General features: G+C 38.1%; 1 protein-coding gene across 9 annotated transcripts in view; it reads right to left on the reverse strand.

The window, feature by feature from the left end:
- zmiz1a (zinc finger, MIZ-type containing 1a) overlaps positions 1 to 18662 on the reverse strand; it is a 204583-nt gene that overhangs the window by 123830 nt on the left and 62091 nt on the right. For 8 of the 9 annotated variants that reach the window (XM_007249521.4, XM_007249520.4, XM_022684762.2 and 5 more), the window contains one exon: positions 8700 to 8774. The exons of the other annotated variant lie outside the window; for it this stretch is intronic. The gene's annotated coding sequence lies outside the window, so the exon portion shown is untranslated. The remainder of the gene's footprint in view (positions 1 to 8699; positions 8775 to 18662) is intronic. 9 annotated transcript variants of the gene reach the window in all.

Here is an 18662-nt window from a genome sequence, read left to right on the forward strand (position 1 = left end):
ATTTTTATTTGGAATTTGGGAGAAATTGGCTGAATACTGGCCAATGTTCTATTAGCAAGGCAATGTGAATTATTAGAGTTTAAGCGAGGCTTTGGACAGTACATTTCAGTTTTGCAGTTGTGAGGGCAGTTAACATTTTTCAATCTTAAATTGTCTGCTCATTCAGACAAGTGACTGACAGAAATCACTCACTAACTTCCAAATGACATGGCAAAAGTCATGGGACACAAAACTACTTTCTACCCGATAGTCTATTTATCATGAAATTTTACTACCAGATTCACATCATGTCAGAAGCTCAAAAACACAAATGTCTTTTGGGGGATTGTAAATCTATGTTACGACATGGAATTTATTCTATACTGTGCAGCCTTTAGATCACACTATGTATGAAATACCTTTGATCTAGAGTTGTGCCACTGTCTGAGAGTTGGCTGCCTTCAAAGGAGCGGAATTGCTAGCCAGTGAGGTCATCATCACAGAACTGTTATAACAAGCGTTAGCCTTGTTTTTTAAGCACATTGAGATGTTAAATTAACTCAACTGTGGTGGCTGGGTTGACGTGTCTCGGAGGAAGCACGTGCTAGCCATCACCCTCCCAGCTTGTTAGCATCCTGTGACAGTAGCGGATCTAGCTAGTGAGTGTGAATTTGCTACTGTTACATTAGGACACAACAACTGGGTTCAAATGTTCCAAAGAAAAAAAAATCCCTGCACATACAGCTCTGGAAAAAATAAGAAACCACTTAAAATGAGTTTCTTTGATTTTGCTAAATTGAAAACCTCTGGAATATAATCAAGAGGAGGATAGATAATCACAAGCCATCAAACCAAACTGAACTGCTTGAATTGAATTTGCACCAGGAGTGGCATAAAGTTATCCAAAAGCAGTGGAGTACAACAAGTGGAGGTGAACATGCCAACATGCATGAAACTGTGATTAAAAACCAGGGTTATTCAACTAAATATTGTTTTCTGAACTTTTAAAACTGTTTATGAATATGAACTTGTTTTCTTTGCATTATTTGCGGTCTGAAAGCTCCTTTTTGGTTTTTTTAGCAATTTCTGATTTTCTGGAAATAAATGCTCTAAATGACAATATTTTTGGGGGGAAATTGGGAGAAATTTTGTCCGTTTTACTCAAAGTGGTCTCTTGTTTTTTTTCCAGAGCTGTATATCTGCTCACATTCATGAACTTGGAGATGTGGCACTAATGTGTCAGTAGAATGAATAGTGCGATTTACATCTGCCGAGCCTGTGCCTACATGCGATGCCCCTGACGGAAGAGGATGAGATCATGTCTCGGCCTGCTCTGAAGTCACCAATATTTACAGCATTGGCTCCACGGCAGCTGCACTCCATGAAAACACCTCAGAAATGCGCCGTAGACGCATGTTTTTCATAAAGCCGCCAGTTTAGGAAGTTACTCATGAGGTTCAAACGCAAACCTTGTGCACTGAGAGGTACAGTGTAGTGTGTCAGTCAGACGGGCTAAAGGGTAATCAGACTGATCCGTGCTACAGGCAGCTCTGTGCTGCGGTGTAGGTCAACCACCGCAGCAGAAAGGTAATTGAAGAAACCTCTAACATGGCAGAGAACGTTATGATTCATCGTAAACGAGCTCGGCCAGATCAATTTGCTCCATGGTTACCTGTGTGCCTGCGCGCTAACAGATCCACTGCCTCTCTCCCGCTCTGATCTGTTTTTGCCACTAATGCTATTTGTCTCTGCTACCCAGCCTCAATCCCCTTTTGAATGCTGGACTCAAGTGCTCATTTGTCTGCATGAGCAAGGTTCAAAGTACACACACAGACAGGGCTGTGTCTGGGTTGGCGGAGCACCACATACACACACACACACACACACACACAAACACACAAACACACAAACACACAAACACACAAACACACAAACACCCCAAGCATACAGAGCACACCAAACACACCGGCAAAATCATACATGTTATTTATGATCACTTAGCACAGGATGAAGCTCGTGAGGTGAGCCTTCAAAGCCACCACTCCCACAAGAGGAAAAAATCCTCAGCAGTAAGAGCCACTTGGTTACAAGGACCACAATAGACTTCATCAAGCCTATTCCACAAGGGCTCATGAGAATATTACCCAGCATGCCACAGGCTACATGTGATTTGATGCAAGTCTTGGAGAGGAGATGGTTGGATGTCGGTGGATTAGGGGTGTGATATACTATACTACTATACTGTATCATACACAATAATATTGTCCTAATTCTTGAAAACCAATAATTGTGGGATAATAGTCTTAAAAAAAATTTTATTGAAAGCAGTTCAATTTGCTATTTTCTGTGAAGGTTTTAAAGATATTTTTTGTATACTTTTTTATGTATTATTTATTTGTTATTATATTTACGTTTATGTTTGCTTTTTATATGCACACACTAAATGTTCTGAACTCCATTACTGAGATACATTCCATTGTTACATTATTTTTTTTATGCTGCATTATTTATTTTGTTACATTATTATTATTATTATTTTATTACATTACATTTGGGAAACTATTTGTCCAAAGCGTCTTACAATAACAATGTACATTTAGTAATAGTAGACATAGAAGTTCAAGGTAAAAAACATTTTAAGACAGGGCCTAAAGGAGGCCAAATGGGAAATAGTGGGATAAAGAAAGAAAGGATGGGAAGAAGGGAGTTTGTTCCTCCTTCTACACTGATTTTATACAAAATCAGAGTCTTGATTGACAAAGTTTTCAGATTCAGTTTCTACGAAATGTTTGAAACTTATATTTATTCTAAATAAAATGTTAATATTTATTGTGCTGCAAAAGAATGTTCCTAAAAAATAATAAACTATTTTTTAGTGTTTTATCATATCGCCAGGAATATTGTTAATGGAAAAAAAAAGCCAGAAATATGGAAAAATATTGTGATATTATTTTAGAGCCATATCACCCACCTTTACTGAATGTATAAGTCTATATTTTTAATCACAAGCTGTTCGTCAGTAAGCTGTTTGTTATTTTTGTATTATATGGATGTAATTTTTTTTCTCACTAAATCAGTGAGAAATGTGGATGAGACTAAGGTTAGTGTGTCTCTATTCATGTTTTTTTTATTTTATTTGCATAATTGCTCATTATTTATCTACTCTCTCTCTGGTACTCCCTCGTTATGTATATATAGTTCTGTAATGAGATAATCTGATGGTTTACTCTTTTAATGTTTTATATAAATGACTGTTTGCAAAAAGATAAAACCAGATCATGATGATGCTTGCACTGGACAAAAAATGTATAAACAAAAATACAACATGGAAAAAGCAGAACTTTTCAGAAACTGTTGCTATTTGTGGATCTGGAGAAAGTGTGCTAGTACAGGATTTTATATGTTTGATATGAGCTCTGAGAAAAAGAGGGGAGGGAGAAAAAACATTAATCCTCTTAAATTCGGTTCCCATAATCTGATTTGCTGTGGTTGTTGGTTTTATTCAGTGATGCCACTCATGGGCAGTCCGTGGTGACTTTACACCAGTGTTTCCTCTTCCTGAGGTCAGTATGGTCTGTCAGCAAAACAAATCCCGACTCACAAATGAGGCTTAGGCTGAATACAAATTTTAATGATTAAATGGCAACCCTGAGAATGGGGTCCAGATCAATGACCTACTTAAATTGTTAACAACAGATGACTATAGTCACTGTATCTGACCCTGTGCTGCTGTGCTTCAGTTAGTCTGTGTTTAAAGCAGCAGTTCCTAAGATTATGTCTTTTAAATTGAAAGCAGTAGTATTCCTGAGCTAGGAGGGAAAAAAATATTGGGTACCACTTTGAAATAAGGCTCCTTCATAAAGGGTTCCTAAATAGTTTATAAAGGAGTTTATGAATGGTTAGAGATTAAGTTGTAAATACTTTAAAAACATTAAGAAGTACCTACAACATAAATAGAAAAAACAACAGTGAAAGTAACTTTTTTTACATATATAATAAAATAATATAGAAAGTCAGTTTAGTCATTTAATATGTTATCATAGTTCAATAAATAAAGTAAAAGTAAAAAAAAAAAGTAAAGTAAAAATAAAAAACAGAAATGTTAATGCTGACTAATGGAAAATACAAAGTTAGATAAGGATTCAGTTTTAAAATATTTTAAGATATTTAAGATACCATATTTAAGAATATGTTACATGACAGGCCACTGCTGCACTTTCTATGTATGTGTTAACAGCTTATTAATGGCTTGTAACCGAATTAACAAAAATTATAATCTCCATTGCAATTTTTCCTTTATAAAGGGACCTTAATTTAAAGTGGTACCAAACATTGTAATTATTGTATTGTCTAATGTAGTCATTTTAAAAACAAAGTGGTCTGGTAGGTTTGTTGGATTTAATTGCAGTCTACATTTTAACATTATTCCATAAATTAACAAAAGAAGCTAAATAATAGTATGTACTCAAAACATTACCTTTCTCACACACAGCAAGTTACTTACAATAACCTGCATTAAAAGTACTCTTCCACATGCTCTGTTTAATTACACATCCCCAACAGAGAGGTCACTAAATCCCCAAAAACTCACAAAATTACGGACCGTCGCTTTAAATAACGTGTAAACTCACAAAAATGGCCATTTCACAGCAGGGTATGATTGATTGTAATGGGGTTGTAAGAGTGCACACAGTGCTTGACCACCATACATGTCATCAGCAGTGACCACATGGCACAGATTTCACAGCGCTTTCCCTCATGCATTTGGTTTCATGAGCATTGCCGGTGCGTTTAGTTTTTGACTGCGGCCTCCGTCCCAGGCTGGCCTCTGACGGCTGAGGGTTAAAGCTATTTAAAGGAGACCCCAGAGCCCCCAGCAAACCCAGCAAACACACCAGCACTGTACAACAGCAGCTCCCAGACAGCTGAAGAATGGCTCCATTATTCATAGACACACACTTCCACACACATACACACACTGAGGTACAGGCACTACTGACCTGCTCCTTGTGTAACCCATTTCCCAACCACTGCCTACCACTGGAAATTCCCCTACTCTTTTTTTTTTTTTTTGTGGACGTGAGCCTTAAACAGAAAGCGCTGCAGAAAAGCAGGAATTCTGCAGCGATAATACATACTGCCACATGCAAGAGATTAATTTCCATTAATGCTTAAAAAATCTAATTAATATCTCATGCCTTTGAGGACCACACACACACGCTGCATCTACACTAAGACATACATAAACGAACGCCGCACTTAACAAAGCATGGATGAATTTAATCACGCTTTATCCCCCAATCATTCCTGCTTTTGTGAGGAGCAGGCTACATATGATTACTAGGCTAATTGGTTTATAATCTTTAGCAATCTTCTGCTTTGACAAAATAATCGCCCACTGCAGTACGTATGGGCAGCGGGAAAAGGTTGTTCATTATATTTCATTGAATGAAAATTAGTGTGGAGAAAATCAATTACAGTTTGATTAAATTCAGGTATTTGCCAACACAGGTAGAAGCAGTTATAGTGCAGCATTCATAAATGTTCACACAAGCAGAATGAAGTGACTCAAATCAGATTTTTTTTTTGCCTTAAATGTAAGACTTCATCACTTAATGTGATTTTTTTCAAGACAGTGTGGACATGTCAAATGTGAATCACTTCAATCATATGTGGTCCTACTTATCCGATTCGCAGGCATTTGACATGCGATTTTATGCATCTTTTGATGGACGTTCTTGTAGCATGTTAAGCGCCCTCTGCTTGTTGTACAGTAACCTGCAAACTGATTGGCTCTTTTCGTTGAAGAGCCAGGACTTTATCCGTAAGCATACAGCAGGTTGGTGGTATGAGAACTTTCAGTCATATTGTAACCAGTGACCGGTCTACTCATTTACAATGTCTCTGCATAGGACTTAATGTTAATAAATCAATATGAGCATGAATGAGTCTGTTCATACTACAGACCAATTCAGTTCACTTACAGTCCAACTTAATCTGGACAATATGAAAACTGTGTTTTTACTGTCCCCTTAAACACCGCACTAAATCCTGTCTGTGACATGAAAGCATGATGGGGAAGAAACTCAAGCACTCAAGCAGTCAAGTGTGCAAATCAAGCACCTCATATAGTTACTGTCCGATAAAAAAAAATCTCCATTTTTGTCCATTTTATTTTAAGCTACTACATAATTTGAACAGAAAAAAGAAACTCTTTAAAATAAAACCCTTTTTACATTGACTTCCATTGAAAGTTTAGAAGATTTTTTCTCTCACCTGAAAAGTTGCTGTTTTTGAGAGACTTGCTTTTCATAAGACAGCAATAATATATAATAATTATTTAACCAAATTAAGACCTCATATCTTTTAATTGTGATATTGATCTAAGGTCATATTTCCTTGACTACAAATTCCATCTCCACCGATTCTATGTGTATCATGTGATGTTTTTGCAACCCACCACCACCACCTCATCTTAGCCCTCATTCCTAGCTTCACTAATCAGACAAGGGTGTGGGCTTCTAACACAAAGCAGAAACTGCCTGAATTCCAGCCCAAAGTTCTCCATGTTCTCCTCTAAATTATAATAACCTGAACTGGCCTGGCCTGAACGCCCAAAATAACTCCTACTGGTCTGGCTCTGCGGAAAAACTGTAAACTAGTCATGACTTATTAATTATGTTATTGACTTATTGTACAATATATGGAATATTTTTTGCTGACTGTCTTATTAGGAATATGGTGTTTAATTTTATGTATTTTAGCAGCTACACTGATATGAGCCCTTCTTTAAAAGGCAAGAGCCCTAAGAGCCCAATAACAGGAATGAGCAGACATTCTGATTAAAACAGTGGTTTCATTTATATATTTATTTTTATATTACAAAAAAATCCCCTCTTGTTCTTTTTAAAAGAGTGTAACAATATTATTATGCTATTATAATATTATTAACATGTATAAGTGATCTTAAAATGAAATAATATAATTTATCACAATATATAGTGTAGTTGAAAAAAGTTTTTGTGACAGGCCTACTCAGTATTTTATCTTGGCTTTAACATACCCATCTTTTAATGCTGACAAAACAAATATACACTAAATATGAGAGTAAAAGTCTAAGATTGGTAAACATACAGTGTTTATTCAGTCAAAGCTATTAGGTCAATATGACAACATGTAAAGATTGTTGTTAATTTATTACTGTGTTTAAATCCTGACTATGTTGTACCCTGTTGTTCGATGCCACTGTTCTGATTTCATTGTCAGATTTTATGAATATAATCACGTTTGGCTTATATCGTGCATTTTTTAAAATGATTTGTACTCTAAACAATCAAAATATTTTCCCTTACTTACAGTATCGTGATATACAGTGACATACTAAATCGTAATTGCCCAGTCGTAGCCAATACACAGCCCTAACCTTGGCTGGTTTACAGTCAGTGTTAATGTACTCAAAAGGCTCAGCAAACTTCCACCCTGAGTACACACAGCCTGGAAGATCATAGCGCACAGCGTTTGTTCAGTGTGTCTGGCTTTAACAGCGGTGTAAATTATACCTGACCATTAAATACAGTTCACTCATCTGCAACCTCTAATCCTACAACAGCTGAGGAAAAAAGGGGGAAAAAAATAAAAAAGAAAAGAAGAAAAACTGCCTACGCCGTTTGTCCCTTCGGCCGCGGCCAGTGTCTCCAAAAGAGCAAACTGTGCGTGTGTGTGTGTGTGTGTTTATGAAACATCAGGAAATACCAGGCCAGGCATTCCAGCTCGTCAGCACCTCTGTCTCTCATGTGACTGGAGACACACAGCCCAGATTGTGTGCAAGTTTGCTCATGGAGCATGATAAGAAAATTTGGTAAAGTGAGAGCGAGAGAGAAAGAGCGGGGGCCAGGAGTGAGCGAGTGTGTGACTGTATATGTGTGTGTGTATATTTTGTGTGTGTGTGTGTGTGTGTGTGAGGGATAATCTGATATGCATGACTTGAGGTTTTTCCCAGCTTCTCCCTTTCTTTTCTCTGGCAGAAATCGCAGGTTGCATCCATAATTTACAGGACGCCTCTCTCTCTCTCTCTCCTGGCAATCTGACTTCTGCAGCTCCACCGGCCTGTCCTCATTAGCATAATGCAGATGCCACCAAAAATCTTTCACCTTCGAGCTGTTCCCGGTCTCATCAGTGTACAAGACTGTGGCGTGAATGAGGAGGCTGGCGCTAAAATGCAGAACATGCTACATGTGAAACGAGCCGTCGACGCATTGCTGAGGGTTTACCCAGCAATGAGTTTTCTCTTTTCTCTCTTTTTTAAAGGAAAATCTCTCATCTCAGTAATTGGGCCTGCCATTAATGATCATGTCGGAAAACTGACACGGGGTTTGTGAGGAAGAACAACAAAGCAGCCGAGCGGTTTGAGAGACCCCGCTGCTAATTACGACTCATGTCGTACAGTGTGTTCTGCCGCTTGCTCAAAAACACTAAATAAATTCGCCGTTTGCCAGCACTCAGGAAATATGATTGCATTTGCCTTTGACAATATAATAGAATTCTAGTATTGCACTTTTTTCACCCACTTTTTTTCTCCTTTTTAACCCCGATTAGACCCTTTCAGAGAGTTCAGCAAACAGCCGTGGCACGGCGGGAGCGCGTGCGATTGTAAATCTGTGATTGGGGTGAGAGTCATTAGCAGAAATGAGCAGTGAAGGATCATCAATCAAGCACCTTACCAGAGGATGCAGTAGGTTTCTTTGTTTAGTGTTTAGCAAATCCACTCCTATATCCTCATCAATCATAGAGGTGGTCTGGAATAGAGAACACAAACACAGAGCCTAAATGCCTCAGCCAAACCGGACAGCGCTGCAATAATCAAACATCAGGCCTGGGGTTTCTGAGCACAGCGTGGAAGTTTAACCTGATTAAAGAAAACAATGTTCCACGATTGTACAAAAAAAAAAACACCAGCCAGTTAAAAAAAAAAAAAAGACAAACACATAAAAAAACACATAAAGGCACTGAAAAAAAAGCTCTGAAGGGTGTTGCTGGCTACTAATAGAAATAAGCAGCACAGCTTGCTTTCTAATGCAGCATTAGATGTACAGATATAAATTCACAAATTGTAATAACAAACACAGAAACTATAAATAAAATAAATTCTGAAAATATTCTAAAAATAAATAAATAAATAAATAATAATAGTGACAAATGGATATTACATAATGTGTTAATTCCCAGCTCAATAATGCTCTCTATCAATGAGTCAACTGAAAAAGACATGAAACAAGATTTGTCAAGTTTCTGGGAAAAGAGCCAGCATCAGGCAGCTATCAGAAACAGATTCTGTGCTATTGTTACAGTAACAAGCAGCAAACATTGATGACTTCTAATAGACTAAACAAATAAGTCTAATTAAATATACAAGCAGCAGCAGCTGACAGCTCAGAGCAGTCTGTATTTATATCCATTTTATCAGAACATGACTACATACTACTAAGCTTATAACTATATTTACGCTATTGGTGTATCATAAAATATATATGGACCTAACCTTAATAATGCTCATTGATTTTACCGCTGAGTCAGTATGTTGACTTTTTTTTTCTCTCTTATTTGAGATATTTAAACATCCGTAAATTCTATTTCCAATGTCTGAATATTCCGAACAATTAAAAGTTAATTGATTATTATGCTACTTAAAATGTCACTGATTTATTACAAATATCTCTAGGACAATATACAGCTCTGGAAAAAAGTAAGAGACAACTTAAAAAGGATGAGTTTCTTTGATTTTGCTAATTGAAAACCTCTGGAATATATTCGAGAGGAATATGGATGATCACAAGCCATCAAACCAAGCTGAACTGCTTGATTTTTTTGCACCAGGAGTGGCATAAAGTTATCCAAAAGCAGTGTGTAAGACTGGTGGAGGAGAACATGCCAAGATGCATAAAAACTGTGATTAAAAAACAGGGTTATTCCAGCAAATATTGATTTCTGAACTCTTAAAACTTGAATATGAACTTGTTTTCTTTGTATTATTTGAGGTCTGAAAGCTCTGCATCTTTTTTTGTTATTTCAGCCATTTCTCATTTTTTGCAAATAAATGCTCTAAATGACAATATTTTTAAATGTTCGTTTTACTCAAGCATATACCTATAAATAACAAAATCAGAGAAACTGATTCAGACACTGAAGTGGTCTCTTATTATTTTTTTTTTTCCATAGCTCTATATGTCAACCTACATGATGCATAGGCTTATGCACGTAGTATCAGTTACATCGTTTGAAATATGTATTGATTTTTGTACACACAGGAAGTACAAAATCAGCCTCAACCAGTTGTAATACTGTATGCAAACACACAAACCAACCTCCAATCAGGGTGTGTGTTCAGTCATCCTAACAAATCATAGGCTTTCACAGCCCTGACAAAGGTACATAACATTCTGTCAAAATCCTGCAGCTGATTATAATCCCAGTATGAAATGATCCAGCAGCTCTAATTCGGAGTGTTTGTTGTAGAGGCAGGGTTTGACAACGGTCTAAACATTGACTCCTAGCCAGAACACACTCTTCGACATGGAAAGACAGATTTAAACAGTGATTTCAATGATTTTTCTAAATGTCTGTGTAATTAAATCTCTAAAACGTAAACAGGATCATTCAGAGAGGTCTGATGTGAAAGAAGCCATTCCAGTGGCAGGCTTGTTGACAGTGCTGGCGATGTGAAGCAGACTTTAAAAGATTTTTATATTAAAAGAATTAAAATGCTAGAATGTAGAATGTTTTTAGAATAAATTGGTTACAAGAACTGAGACATATTGTTATATACAATAGTTTGGCCACCTTTGGCTAAATTATAAATATATATATATATATATATTTTTTTTTTTTTTCCAATGAGATGTAGTAAAAACAGCCTGAAGTTAGCTTAATAATATTTTGAGCAAATTCTAATTTTATAACAAAAAAAGCATCAAGGTCAACAATGTGGCTTGTGTAGAAATTTAGGCAACTTTCAGAGTCAGTCCTTGCAAGCATTGTTTAGTTTTCATTATAGCTTTTTCCCCAGATTTAGCTGCGCTTACTCTAAAAAGGTTGAGTTATTTAAGAGCCCAGGAGCAGTCCAGAAAACTTTTAGTGGCCCAGTTTTACACCTCCTCTTTCTTTAGGGGCAGCAGTGGCTCAGTACTTAGAGCACCAGGTTAATGATGACAAGGTCATGGGTTCAGTCCCCAGCTTTAACAAGCTGACACTGTTGCTCCCTTAAAACTACATGCTCTCTAAATGCTGCAGCGAAAGCTGCCCACCACTCCCAGCATGTGTGCTCACTACAGGTTGATTTCCATCTGTGTGCAACATAGAATACATACATACATACGGCAATTATGATAATGATTTTTATTAAACCTAAATGTTCAGCAAATCTTTTTTTTTTTATCATAACTGTTCCACCATGCATAGCAACGTTTGGTAATGTAATATACAGCAACCGAGGCAGAAAGCAAACCTTCCACATCAGAGGCTTGAGTTAAGTCAGCACAGGGCTCGGGATGCGTGTTTATTTCTTGAATGTCTACTATCACCCTCTTCAGCCTCACACGGCTGTAATTACACTGAAATATTTCAAGTCAGCTTTTGGGTGAGTGAAGCTGCTGATATTCTAATGGGCTCATGCTCGGACTATTAATGGCCTCGTTTATGAGGACTGTATTTTTAACTTGTTTATGCTCCAGCAGTTTGGAAAAGTCTACTGATATTCTTCTTTTTGAATTTGTACTATATAACAGGACAGGACAGGATGTTTAACCTTCCCTGAAATGCAATGTGTTTAAATAAATAAATAATTTATTTATTACCCCGCGCACCTCCACATTTAATTACAGTTCAATCTGGTGAGCTAATGTGATCCTTTCACATATTTCCCAGCGTCTGAGGCAAATTAAATTGGACGTATTTCTTTAATTAAGCAAATGTTATTCAGTTCTCCCATCATGTACTGGAGCATGTGAAGAATATAGCGGTGTCCCTCGCTGGAGAAGAACGTCCACGGGTATTATTCGGGATACTGCGGCCTGAGGACTTGTCGGAAATAAGTTTTAGGCACGAGAATGATACAGTTATTCCTTAAGGAGCAGCGCTGCTCCAGATTTTGCTGGAGCTACTACTGATTTAATTGGTCCAATTAGGTTATTTAAGCAGATTTCTAGTGGCACATCCCTGTAATGTCTCTCAGCGTTTTTACGTAAGCTTGTTATAATGACAAAGTGAGCGAGCAGGCGCACAGCTCAGGCACGCAAAGGCCTGAGAACCTTGAGGCACAGTCCGCATGATGCAAAGATACAGAGCTATAAGACACCAAAGAGAAGCAGGATGTGGACGGATGATAAAAGCGGGAAAGGAACAGACAGCAGGAAGAAAAGGCGCACACGGCTAAGGCTTGATTATCCACACTTTCACACTCGCCGAACACAAACTGAGAGACATCTAAGACGGACCTCCCCCAGTTCTTGGACTGCGCCGGCGCTCAGATGGGCTTCTGGATTGGGCTGTATTGTCTGTGCTCCACACTCATTAGCTGAGTCAAGGAGGGACTTACTGGGGTGTTTAGCTCGCTGAGCTTGTGTGGCAGCTCAACAAGCTCTCCCAGCTGGAGCACCGCACTCTCATCACAGCTGCACACATACAATTAGTGCAGGTGCAGCCAAGGGGCGAGCAGGCACAACACACACGCATACTATGTCTTCACAATATGGACAAAACGGCTTATTGTGATTATACTGCTTCTTACTGAGAGGTATGAAGTATTATATATTTTAGAACACACCTTAAAGGATTTATACATCTAAACATACACACACACGCTCAGAGCACTCATGTGGAATGTGTGGGATAGTTCTAATATTTATTACCTTACATATGTAACAATTTCTAATATATTCCAGATGTCTATTCATCAACAGCTCTGAAAAAAATTAAGACAGCACTTCAGTTATTGAATCAGTTTCTCAAATTTTGCTATTTATAGGTATATGTTTGAATAAAATGAACATTGTTGTTTTGTTCTATAAACTACGGACATCTCCTGACATATTGTCGGACATATTGTCATTTAAAGCATTTATTTGCAGAAAATGAGAAATGGCTGAAATAACAAAAAAAAAAATATGCAGAGCATTCGGATCTCAAATAATGCAAAGAAAACAAGTTCATATTCATAAAGTTTTAAAAGATTCAGAAATCCATGTTTGGTGGAATCACCCTGGTTTTTAATCACAGTTTTCATGCATCTTGGCATCATGATCTCCTCCACCAGTCTTACACACTGCTTTTGGATAACTGTATGCCACTCCTGGTGCAAACATTCAAGCAATTCAGCTTGGTTTGATGGCTTGTGATCATCCATCTTCCTCTTGATTATATTCCAGACGTTTTCAATTTGGTAAAATCAAAGAAACTCACCGTTTTTAAGTGGTCTCTTATTTTTTTCTATCAGCCATAAAATTAACACTGACTCTTAGTTTCTACAACCATTGCCCATTTTATCAGCTCTACAACAGTCCATCTGTTTTCACCCTGCTCCTTAATCATCAGGACCACCACAGAGCAGGTATTATTATTTGGGTGGTGAGTCATTCTCAGCACTGCAGTGACACTGACATGGTGGAGGTGTGTTAGTAGCATGTGTTGCACTGGTACGAGTGGACTGGTGAGGTTTGTATTTACTGTATATAATAAGGATACAATTGTGAAATATACTCCACAACTATAGGTGGAGCCCAGGAGTAAACAATACCTAATTTCACACAGTGCTGCTTTAAGCACTGGTGATATCCATTATACAGTCAAAAGGGCTTATTGTCATTGACGTTATGATGCTGCCGATACAGATGTGCAAACGCACACAAACAAACACAGCTTGTCTAGTCCCTGCAGAAAAGTACTGCCAATATAATAGGCCCCTATGGATTATGAACCTATTTGCACCATAACTAATACCAGGCACTGCCTAGAGGAGTATGAAGTCCCCCAGCACTGAGGTGTTGTGCAGTGGAACCGTCTTCTCTAGAATAATGGAAGAATGGTGCTCCATCCAGTACTTATTGGATGAGCTGGGGAGTAGGGAAAGTAGTAAGTGGTGTATGTGAGTGTGATGATTATCCAGCATTCTGACTTTGCTCATGCTATTGCTCTCTGTTGCTGAGTGCAATCAAATCCTCACAGATATGTCCCAAAATCTAGTGGAAAGCCTTTCCTGGACAGTAGAGAAATAGATACAATTACTCAACAAAAGCAGGAGAACCCACTTTCAATACCCTTGAATTCAGAAAGAGCAAATAAGCAAGTGTCCCAATACTTTTGTCCATATAGCAATTCATAACTATAACAAATGAAGGGAATGCTGGATGGCTTGACTTGAGTTTTGTTTTTTTTCTACATTGTAAATGAATTGGGTAGTCATCCAGACTATGAAGGAACACATAAGGAATTGTCTAGTAAACTTAAGTGTTGAACAAACCAAAATACTACAGTTTTAATAGTTAACTAGCAGTTTCTGAGACTTGTAACTCTGATAACTCTTGATCTTCCTTTTTTAGAGTGATCCTGATGAGAGCCAGTTTCATCATTGTTTCCTCAATGTTTTTGATGGTCTTTGCGGCTGCACTTAAGGATACTTGCAATGGTTGTGACATTTTTCAGAATGGCTGCTCTTCATTCCTTAAAGTAACGTTTTTCTTTACTTAGTTGAGTAGTTCTTGCCATAATATGGATTAGAACATTAGTTCATAGAGCATTACTTAAATACGGCTATTCACTGTATACCAAGTCAACAACAAATGTGTTTGAGGGCATCAGTTAAGAGAATACAAGTAATTAATTCTTTGCCAGGGGACTACCTCATAAATCTATAAATAAATATAAATATAAAACACAGCCTGGTTTGTTTAAAATGTTTTTACTAAATAATTCTGTATGTTTTCCTTAATAGTTTGGATAACTTTTAATATTAATCTACAATGCAGGAAATGTTAAAATAATGAAAAAAAAAAACTCTTCTGATTGGTACTGTATATTGTCACTACTAATAGACCATCAGTGCTGATATCTGTGTTTCTGTGATCATAATTATATGGTGTAATTTTTAACAAATGATTTATTCATCTTTTTCTCAGTTCTGGCTGTGTGAAACAAAAAGCCTCTTATTAATAGTGTTTGAGTGTTTAATGCAGAGCGGAGTCTCCCAATAGAACAGGAACAGGAATATTCCAAAGTCCCCAGCCAAGTCTGGCATTCCATTCAGTCGAGCAGCAAAATTAGTCTGAGCGAGAGCTCGAGTTTAACTTCCTAACTGCAGTGTATAAAAACAATCTGGAGAGAAAAATGGAATGTGGGCATATGCTTTTTCCCCTGACCTAATATTGATGCTAAGAGCTCTGCTTACAAAACATCATCACAGAGCTGCGTGCTGCAGCAAATTACACGACAAAAGCAGCGCGGCGCTGATTTGCGAGTTGTTTATTTTGGGGCCTCTAGAGGTGAAATAAATTCCGCGGTTTCAGCTTTGTCTCTGTGCCGCACGCGGTAAATGCAGAAAACTGCGACTTTCGGCAGAATATCGCTCACGCTGTGATCATCTTAAATCAGGATTAATCTCCAATGGATGCCATTAAGCAGAGCGGCCTGCAAAACACATGCGACGCACGCGCATCTGAATAATTCATTTAGGGCTCAAATCTGTGGAGAGAGACTTATTTTTATTCCTTTATTTTTATTTTTATTTTTTTCAGTTTTGGACTGTTTGCGCGTGAACCCTCGACATTAACTGGAACGTGTGGTTGTTTGTGTGGGCGAAAAGAAGGTGAGCAGGAGAGGTGCGTTCTGCAGCCATTCAGCACCACTTATCTGGCAGGTGCCTTTGTGTGTGGTGTAAACCTTTGTTTACCTTCACACACGGCGGGTCACGGAGCTCGGGTCTGCAGAGAATAAAGAGTGCGGAGCGTCTCCTCGGCTGATTGGGCCTCCTCCAAGGGCGCAGCGGAACGAGACATCGCACACACAATTAAATACAGCGGCTGATCATATGAGCATGATGCAGGACTTGGGGAGAGAAAGCAGCCTTTAAGCACACACTCCACACTGCTCCGCTGAATATGATAATGAGGGGGAGAAGCAAAGCCACAAGGGTCATCAATGGAAGAATAGCAGCCATCGCCAGAAAGCCGGCGTAAAAACTTAGCTCTGGCATTTTGCCGGGATTACATTTGAATTTCAATCACAGCCATTTGAGAAAAGGCACAAGACGACACACTCGTGATCTCATGCACATGTAAGTCCACGGGGAGAGGATAAATCTGTTCTCTTCAGCTACGGATCAAACTGGTTTACTTTCGTCCAACGGAGAGAACGACAGGAGGATGTGAACACACAGGATGCAGCTGAGAAGCATCTTTAGCTGTGAACAGACTTAATTGAGCAGAAGATACCGCGCTCAAAACGTACACATCTGAAGGAGCACCTGAGATCCAACATATCAGTACATGAGTACATCACAAATAGTCCTCCTTACTTACTGTCAGTTAACATTTACTGATTCAGATGATTCAGAGTGCAACAATCTGAACCAGAATCAGAGTTTCAACATTAAATGTGTGTTTGTATGTGTGTGTATACAGTTACAGTATAGCTTGCTATAAAAAAAATGATGTGACTTGACATTTACACGTAAAAAGGGAAGCCAGTTTTATGATAGATAAGCAAATAGTTAAACAAAGGCAAAATGTATTAGGCTAAACAGTTAATTTTACAATCCTAGCCCTGTACAGCTCATATGTGTCAGCTGGAGAATGACGTATTAGTAAAATAAAGCTACGTTCACATTACAAATCCGATTTTTTGCTCAATGTCTTTGCAGCTCATATGTGCCGCATCTTTTGCTGGAGTGGAGAGCAAACAGCTGGTCGGAAGTACATTCTCAGGTCGAGGAGGTGAAAAAAGGCCAGGCAGTTTGCTTTTGCTGTTTTTGTAGCTATAAACACCTATGCACAAATGTTAAATCTACTCTATTCTATTATTTAAATAAATTAAGTTATTACACCTAAATAACATATATACACATACAGCTCTGGAGAAAAATAAGAGACCACTTAAAAAGGATGAGTTTCTTTGATTTTACCAAATTAAAAACCTCTGGAATATAATGAAGAGGAAGATGGATGATCACAAGCCATCAAACCATTAAGCTGAACTGCTTGAATTTTTGCACCAGGAGTGGCATAAAGTTATCCAAAAGCAGTGTGCAAGACTGATGGGGGAAAGGAGAACATGACAAGATGCATGAAAACTGTGATTAAAAAAACAGGGTTATTCCACCAAATATTGATTTCTGAACTCTTAAAACTTGTTTTCTTTGCATTATTTGAGGTCTGATAGCTCTGAATATTTTTGTTATTTCAGCCATTTCTTATCTTGTGCAAATAAATGCCCTAAATAACAAAATGTTTATTTGGCATTTGGGAGAAATGTTGTCCGTAGTATAGAATAAAACAAACTATAAATAGCAAAATCAGAGAAACTGATTCAGAAAATGAAGTGGTCTCTTAATTTTTTCCAGAGCTGTCTGTAAATATATACAACATATAGAAAGATATGTAGATATATAAAGATATAGGTATGTATAGATTTGACTTTTTTAATTACTTAGCTTAGCAGCTGGAAAATGCCACAGTAGCCCACAAGTTCACAAGGGCCCTTTCATTCAAACTCCAGTAAGACAGGCACGCAGCCAAGCCTACCAACCACCAGCATTCAGCCGGGCCTGTAGCGCTGAGCCAAGTCGAGCAGACAGCCACAGACATGTGCGCGGGCAGGGGACTGACTGACACTTTCACGAGCGTGATGTCGGGCAGAAAAACGCACAGCAGCGCGGTGGCCCTTACTCCACAGCAGAGCCTAAACGCACCTAACAATTACCAGGACCATTTTCTCTCGAGAGCCAAATCCCTGTTTATTGGCATCTAGTTGTCAAAGGCTCTCAGTGTCGGCCCTCAGCAGGCGCCTCCCAAACGGTCAATGGGGTGAGATTGAACCTAACTCGACAAAGATGACTGGGATTCCAGCTCAGGCGGTGGCATTCTTCTGGCTGGCTCCTATTAGAGGCTAGAAGGCAGCTTCTGAAGGGATTAAAACAACTCTCACTCCCCGAGGGAAGGTGCTTCTCAGGATTGTGACCTGGGCAGTAGCTTGTAACTTTCCAGGATCGAGCGCCATAATGCAGTGTTTACTTACAGGATGAGGAAAAGTGGCACCCAGGGAATATTTTCGTAATGTATTTTTTTTTTAAGAGTGCAATATAACAAGGGTACAGGTGTGAATAAAAAGGACGCAAACAATACACTCTGTACTCTATACACTCTATACACAGTAGGGCTGGAATATACATATATATACACAAAAATATATATGTATATATATACATATATATATACACATATATATAAATATCCATATATTCTAAACTGCTTTACAGAAAATAAAAAATGACCATATCCAAATATGTGCCTGCTACACAGGTTATTATATCTTTGACATTTAATTCTGAAAAAAGAAAATGACTAAAGGTGTGATGATTAAACAGCATGCCACAATGATTGAAATATCACTGGTTTGAATCCCGGTCATGTAGCTTGCATCAC

This window comes from Astyanax mexicanus, chromosome 7 (genome assembly GCF_023375975.1).
Source record: "Astyanax mexicanus isolate ESR-SI-001 chromosome 7, AstMex3_surface, whole genome shotgun sequence".
In the NCBI taxonomy this organism is placed as follows: Eukaryota; Metazoa; Chordata; class Actinopteri; order Characiformes; family Acestrorhamphidae; genus Astyanax; species Astyanax mexicanus.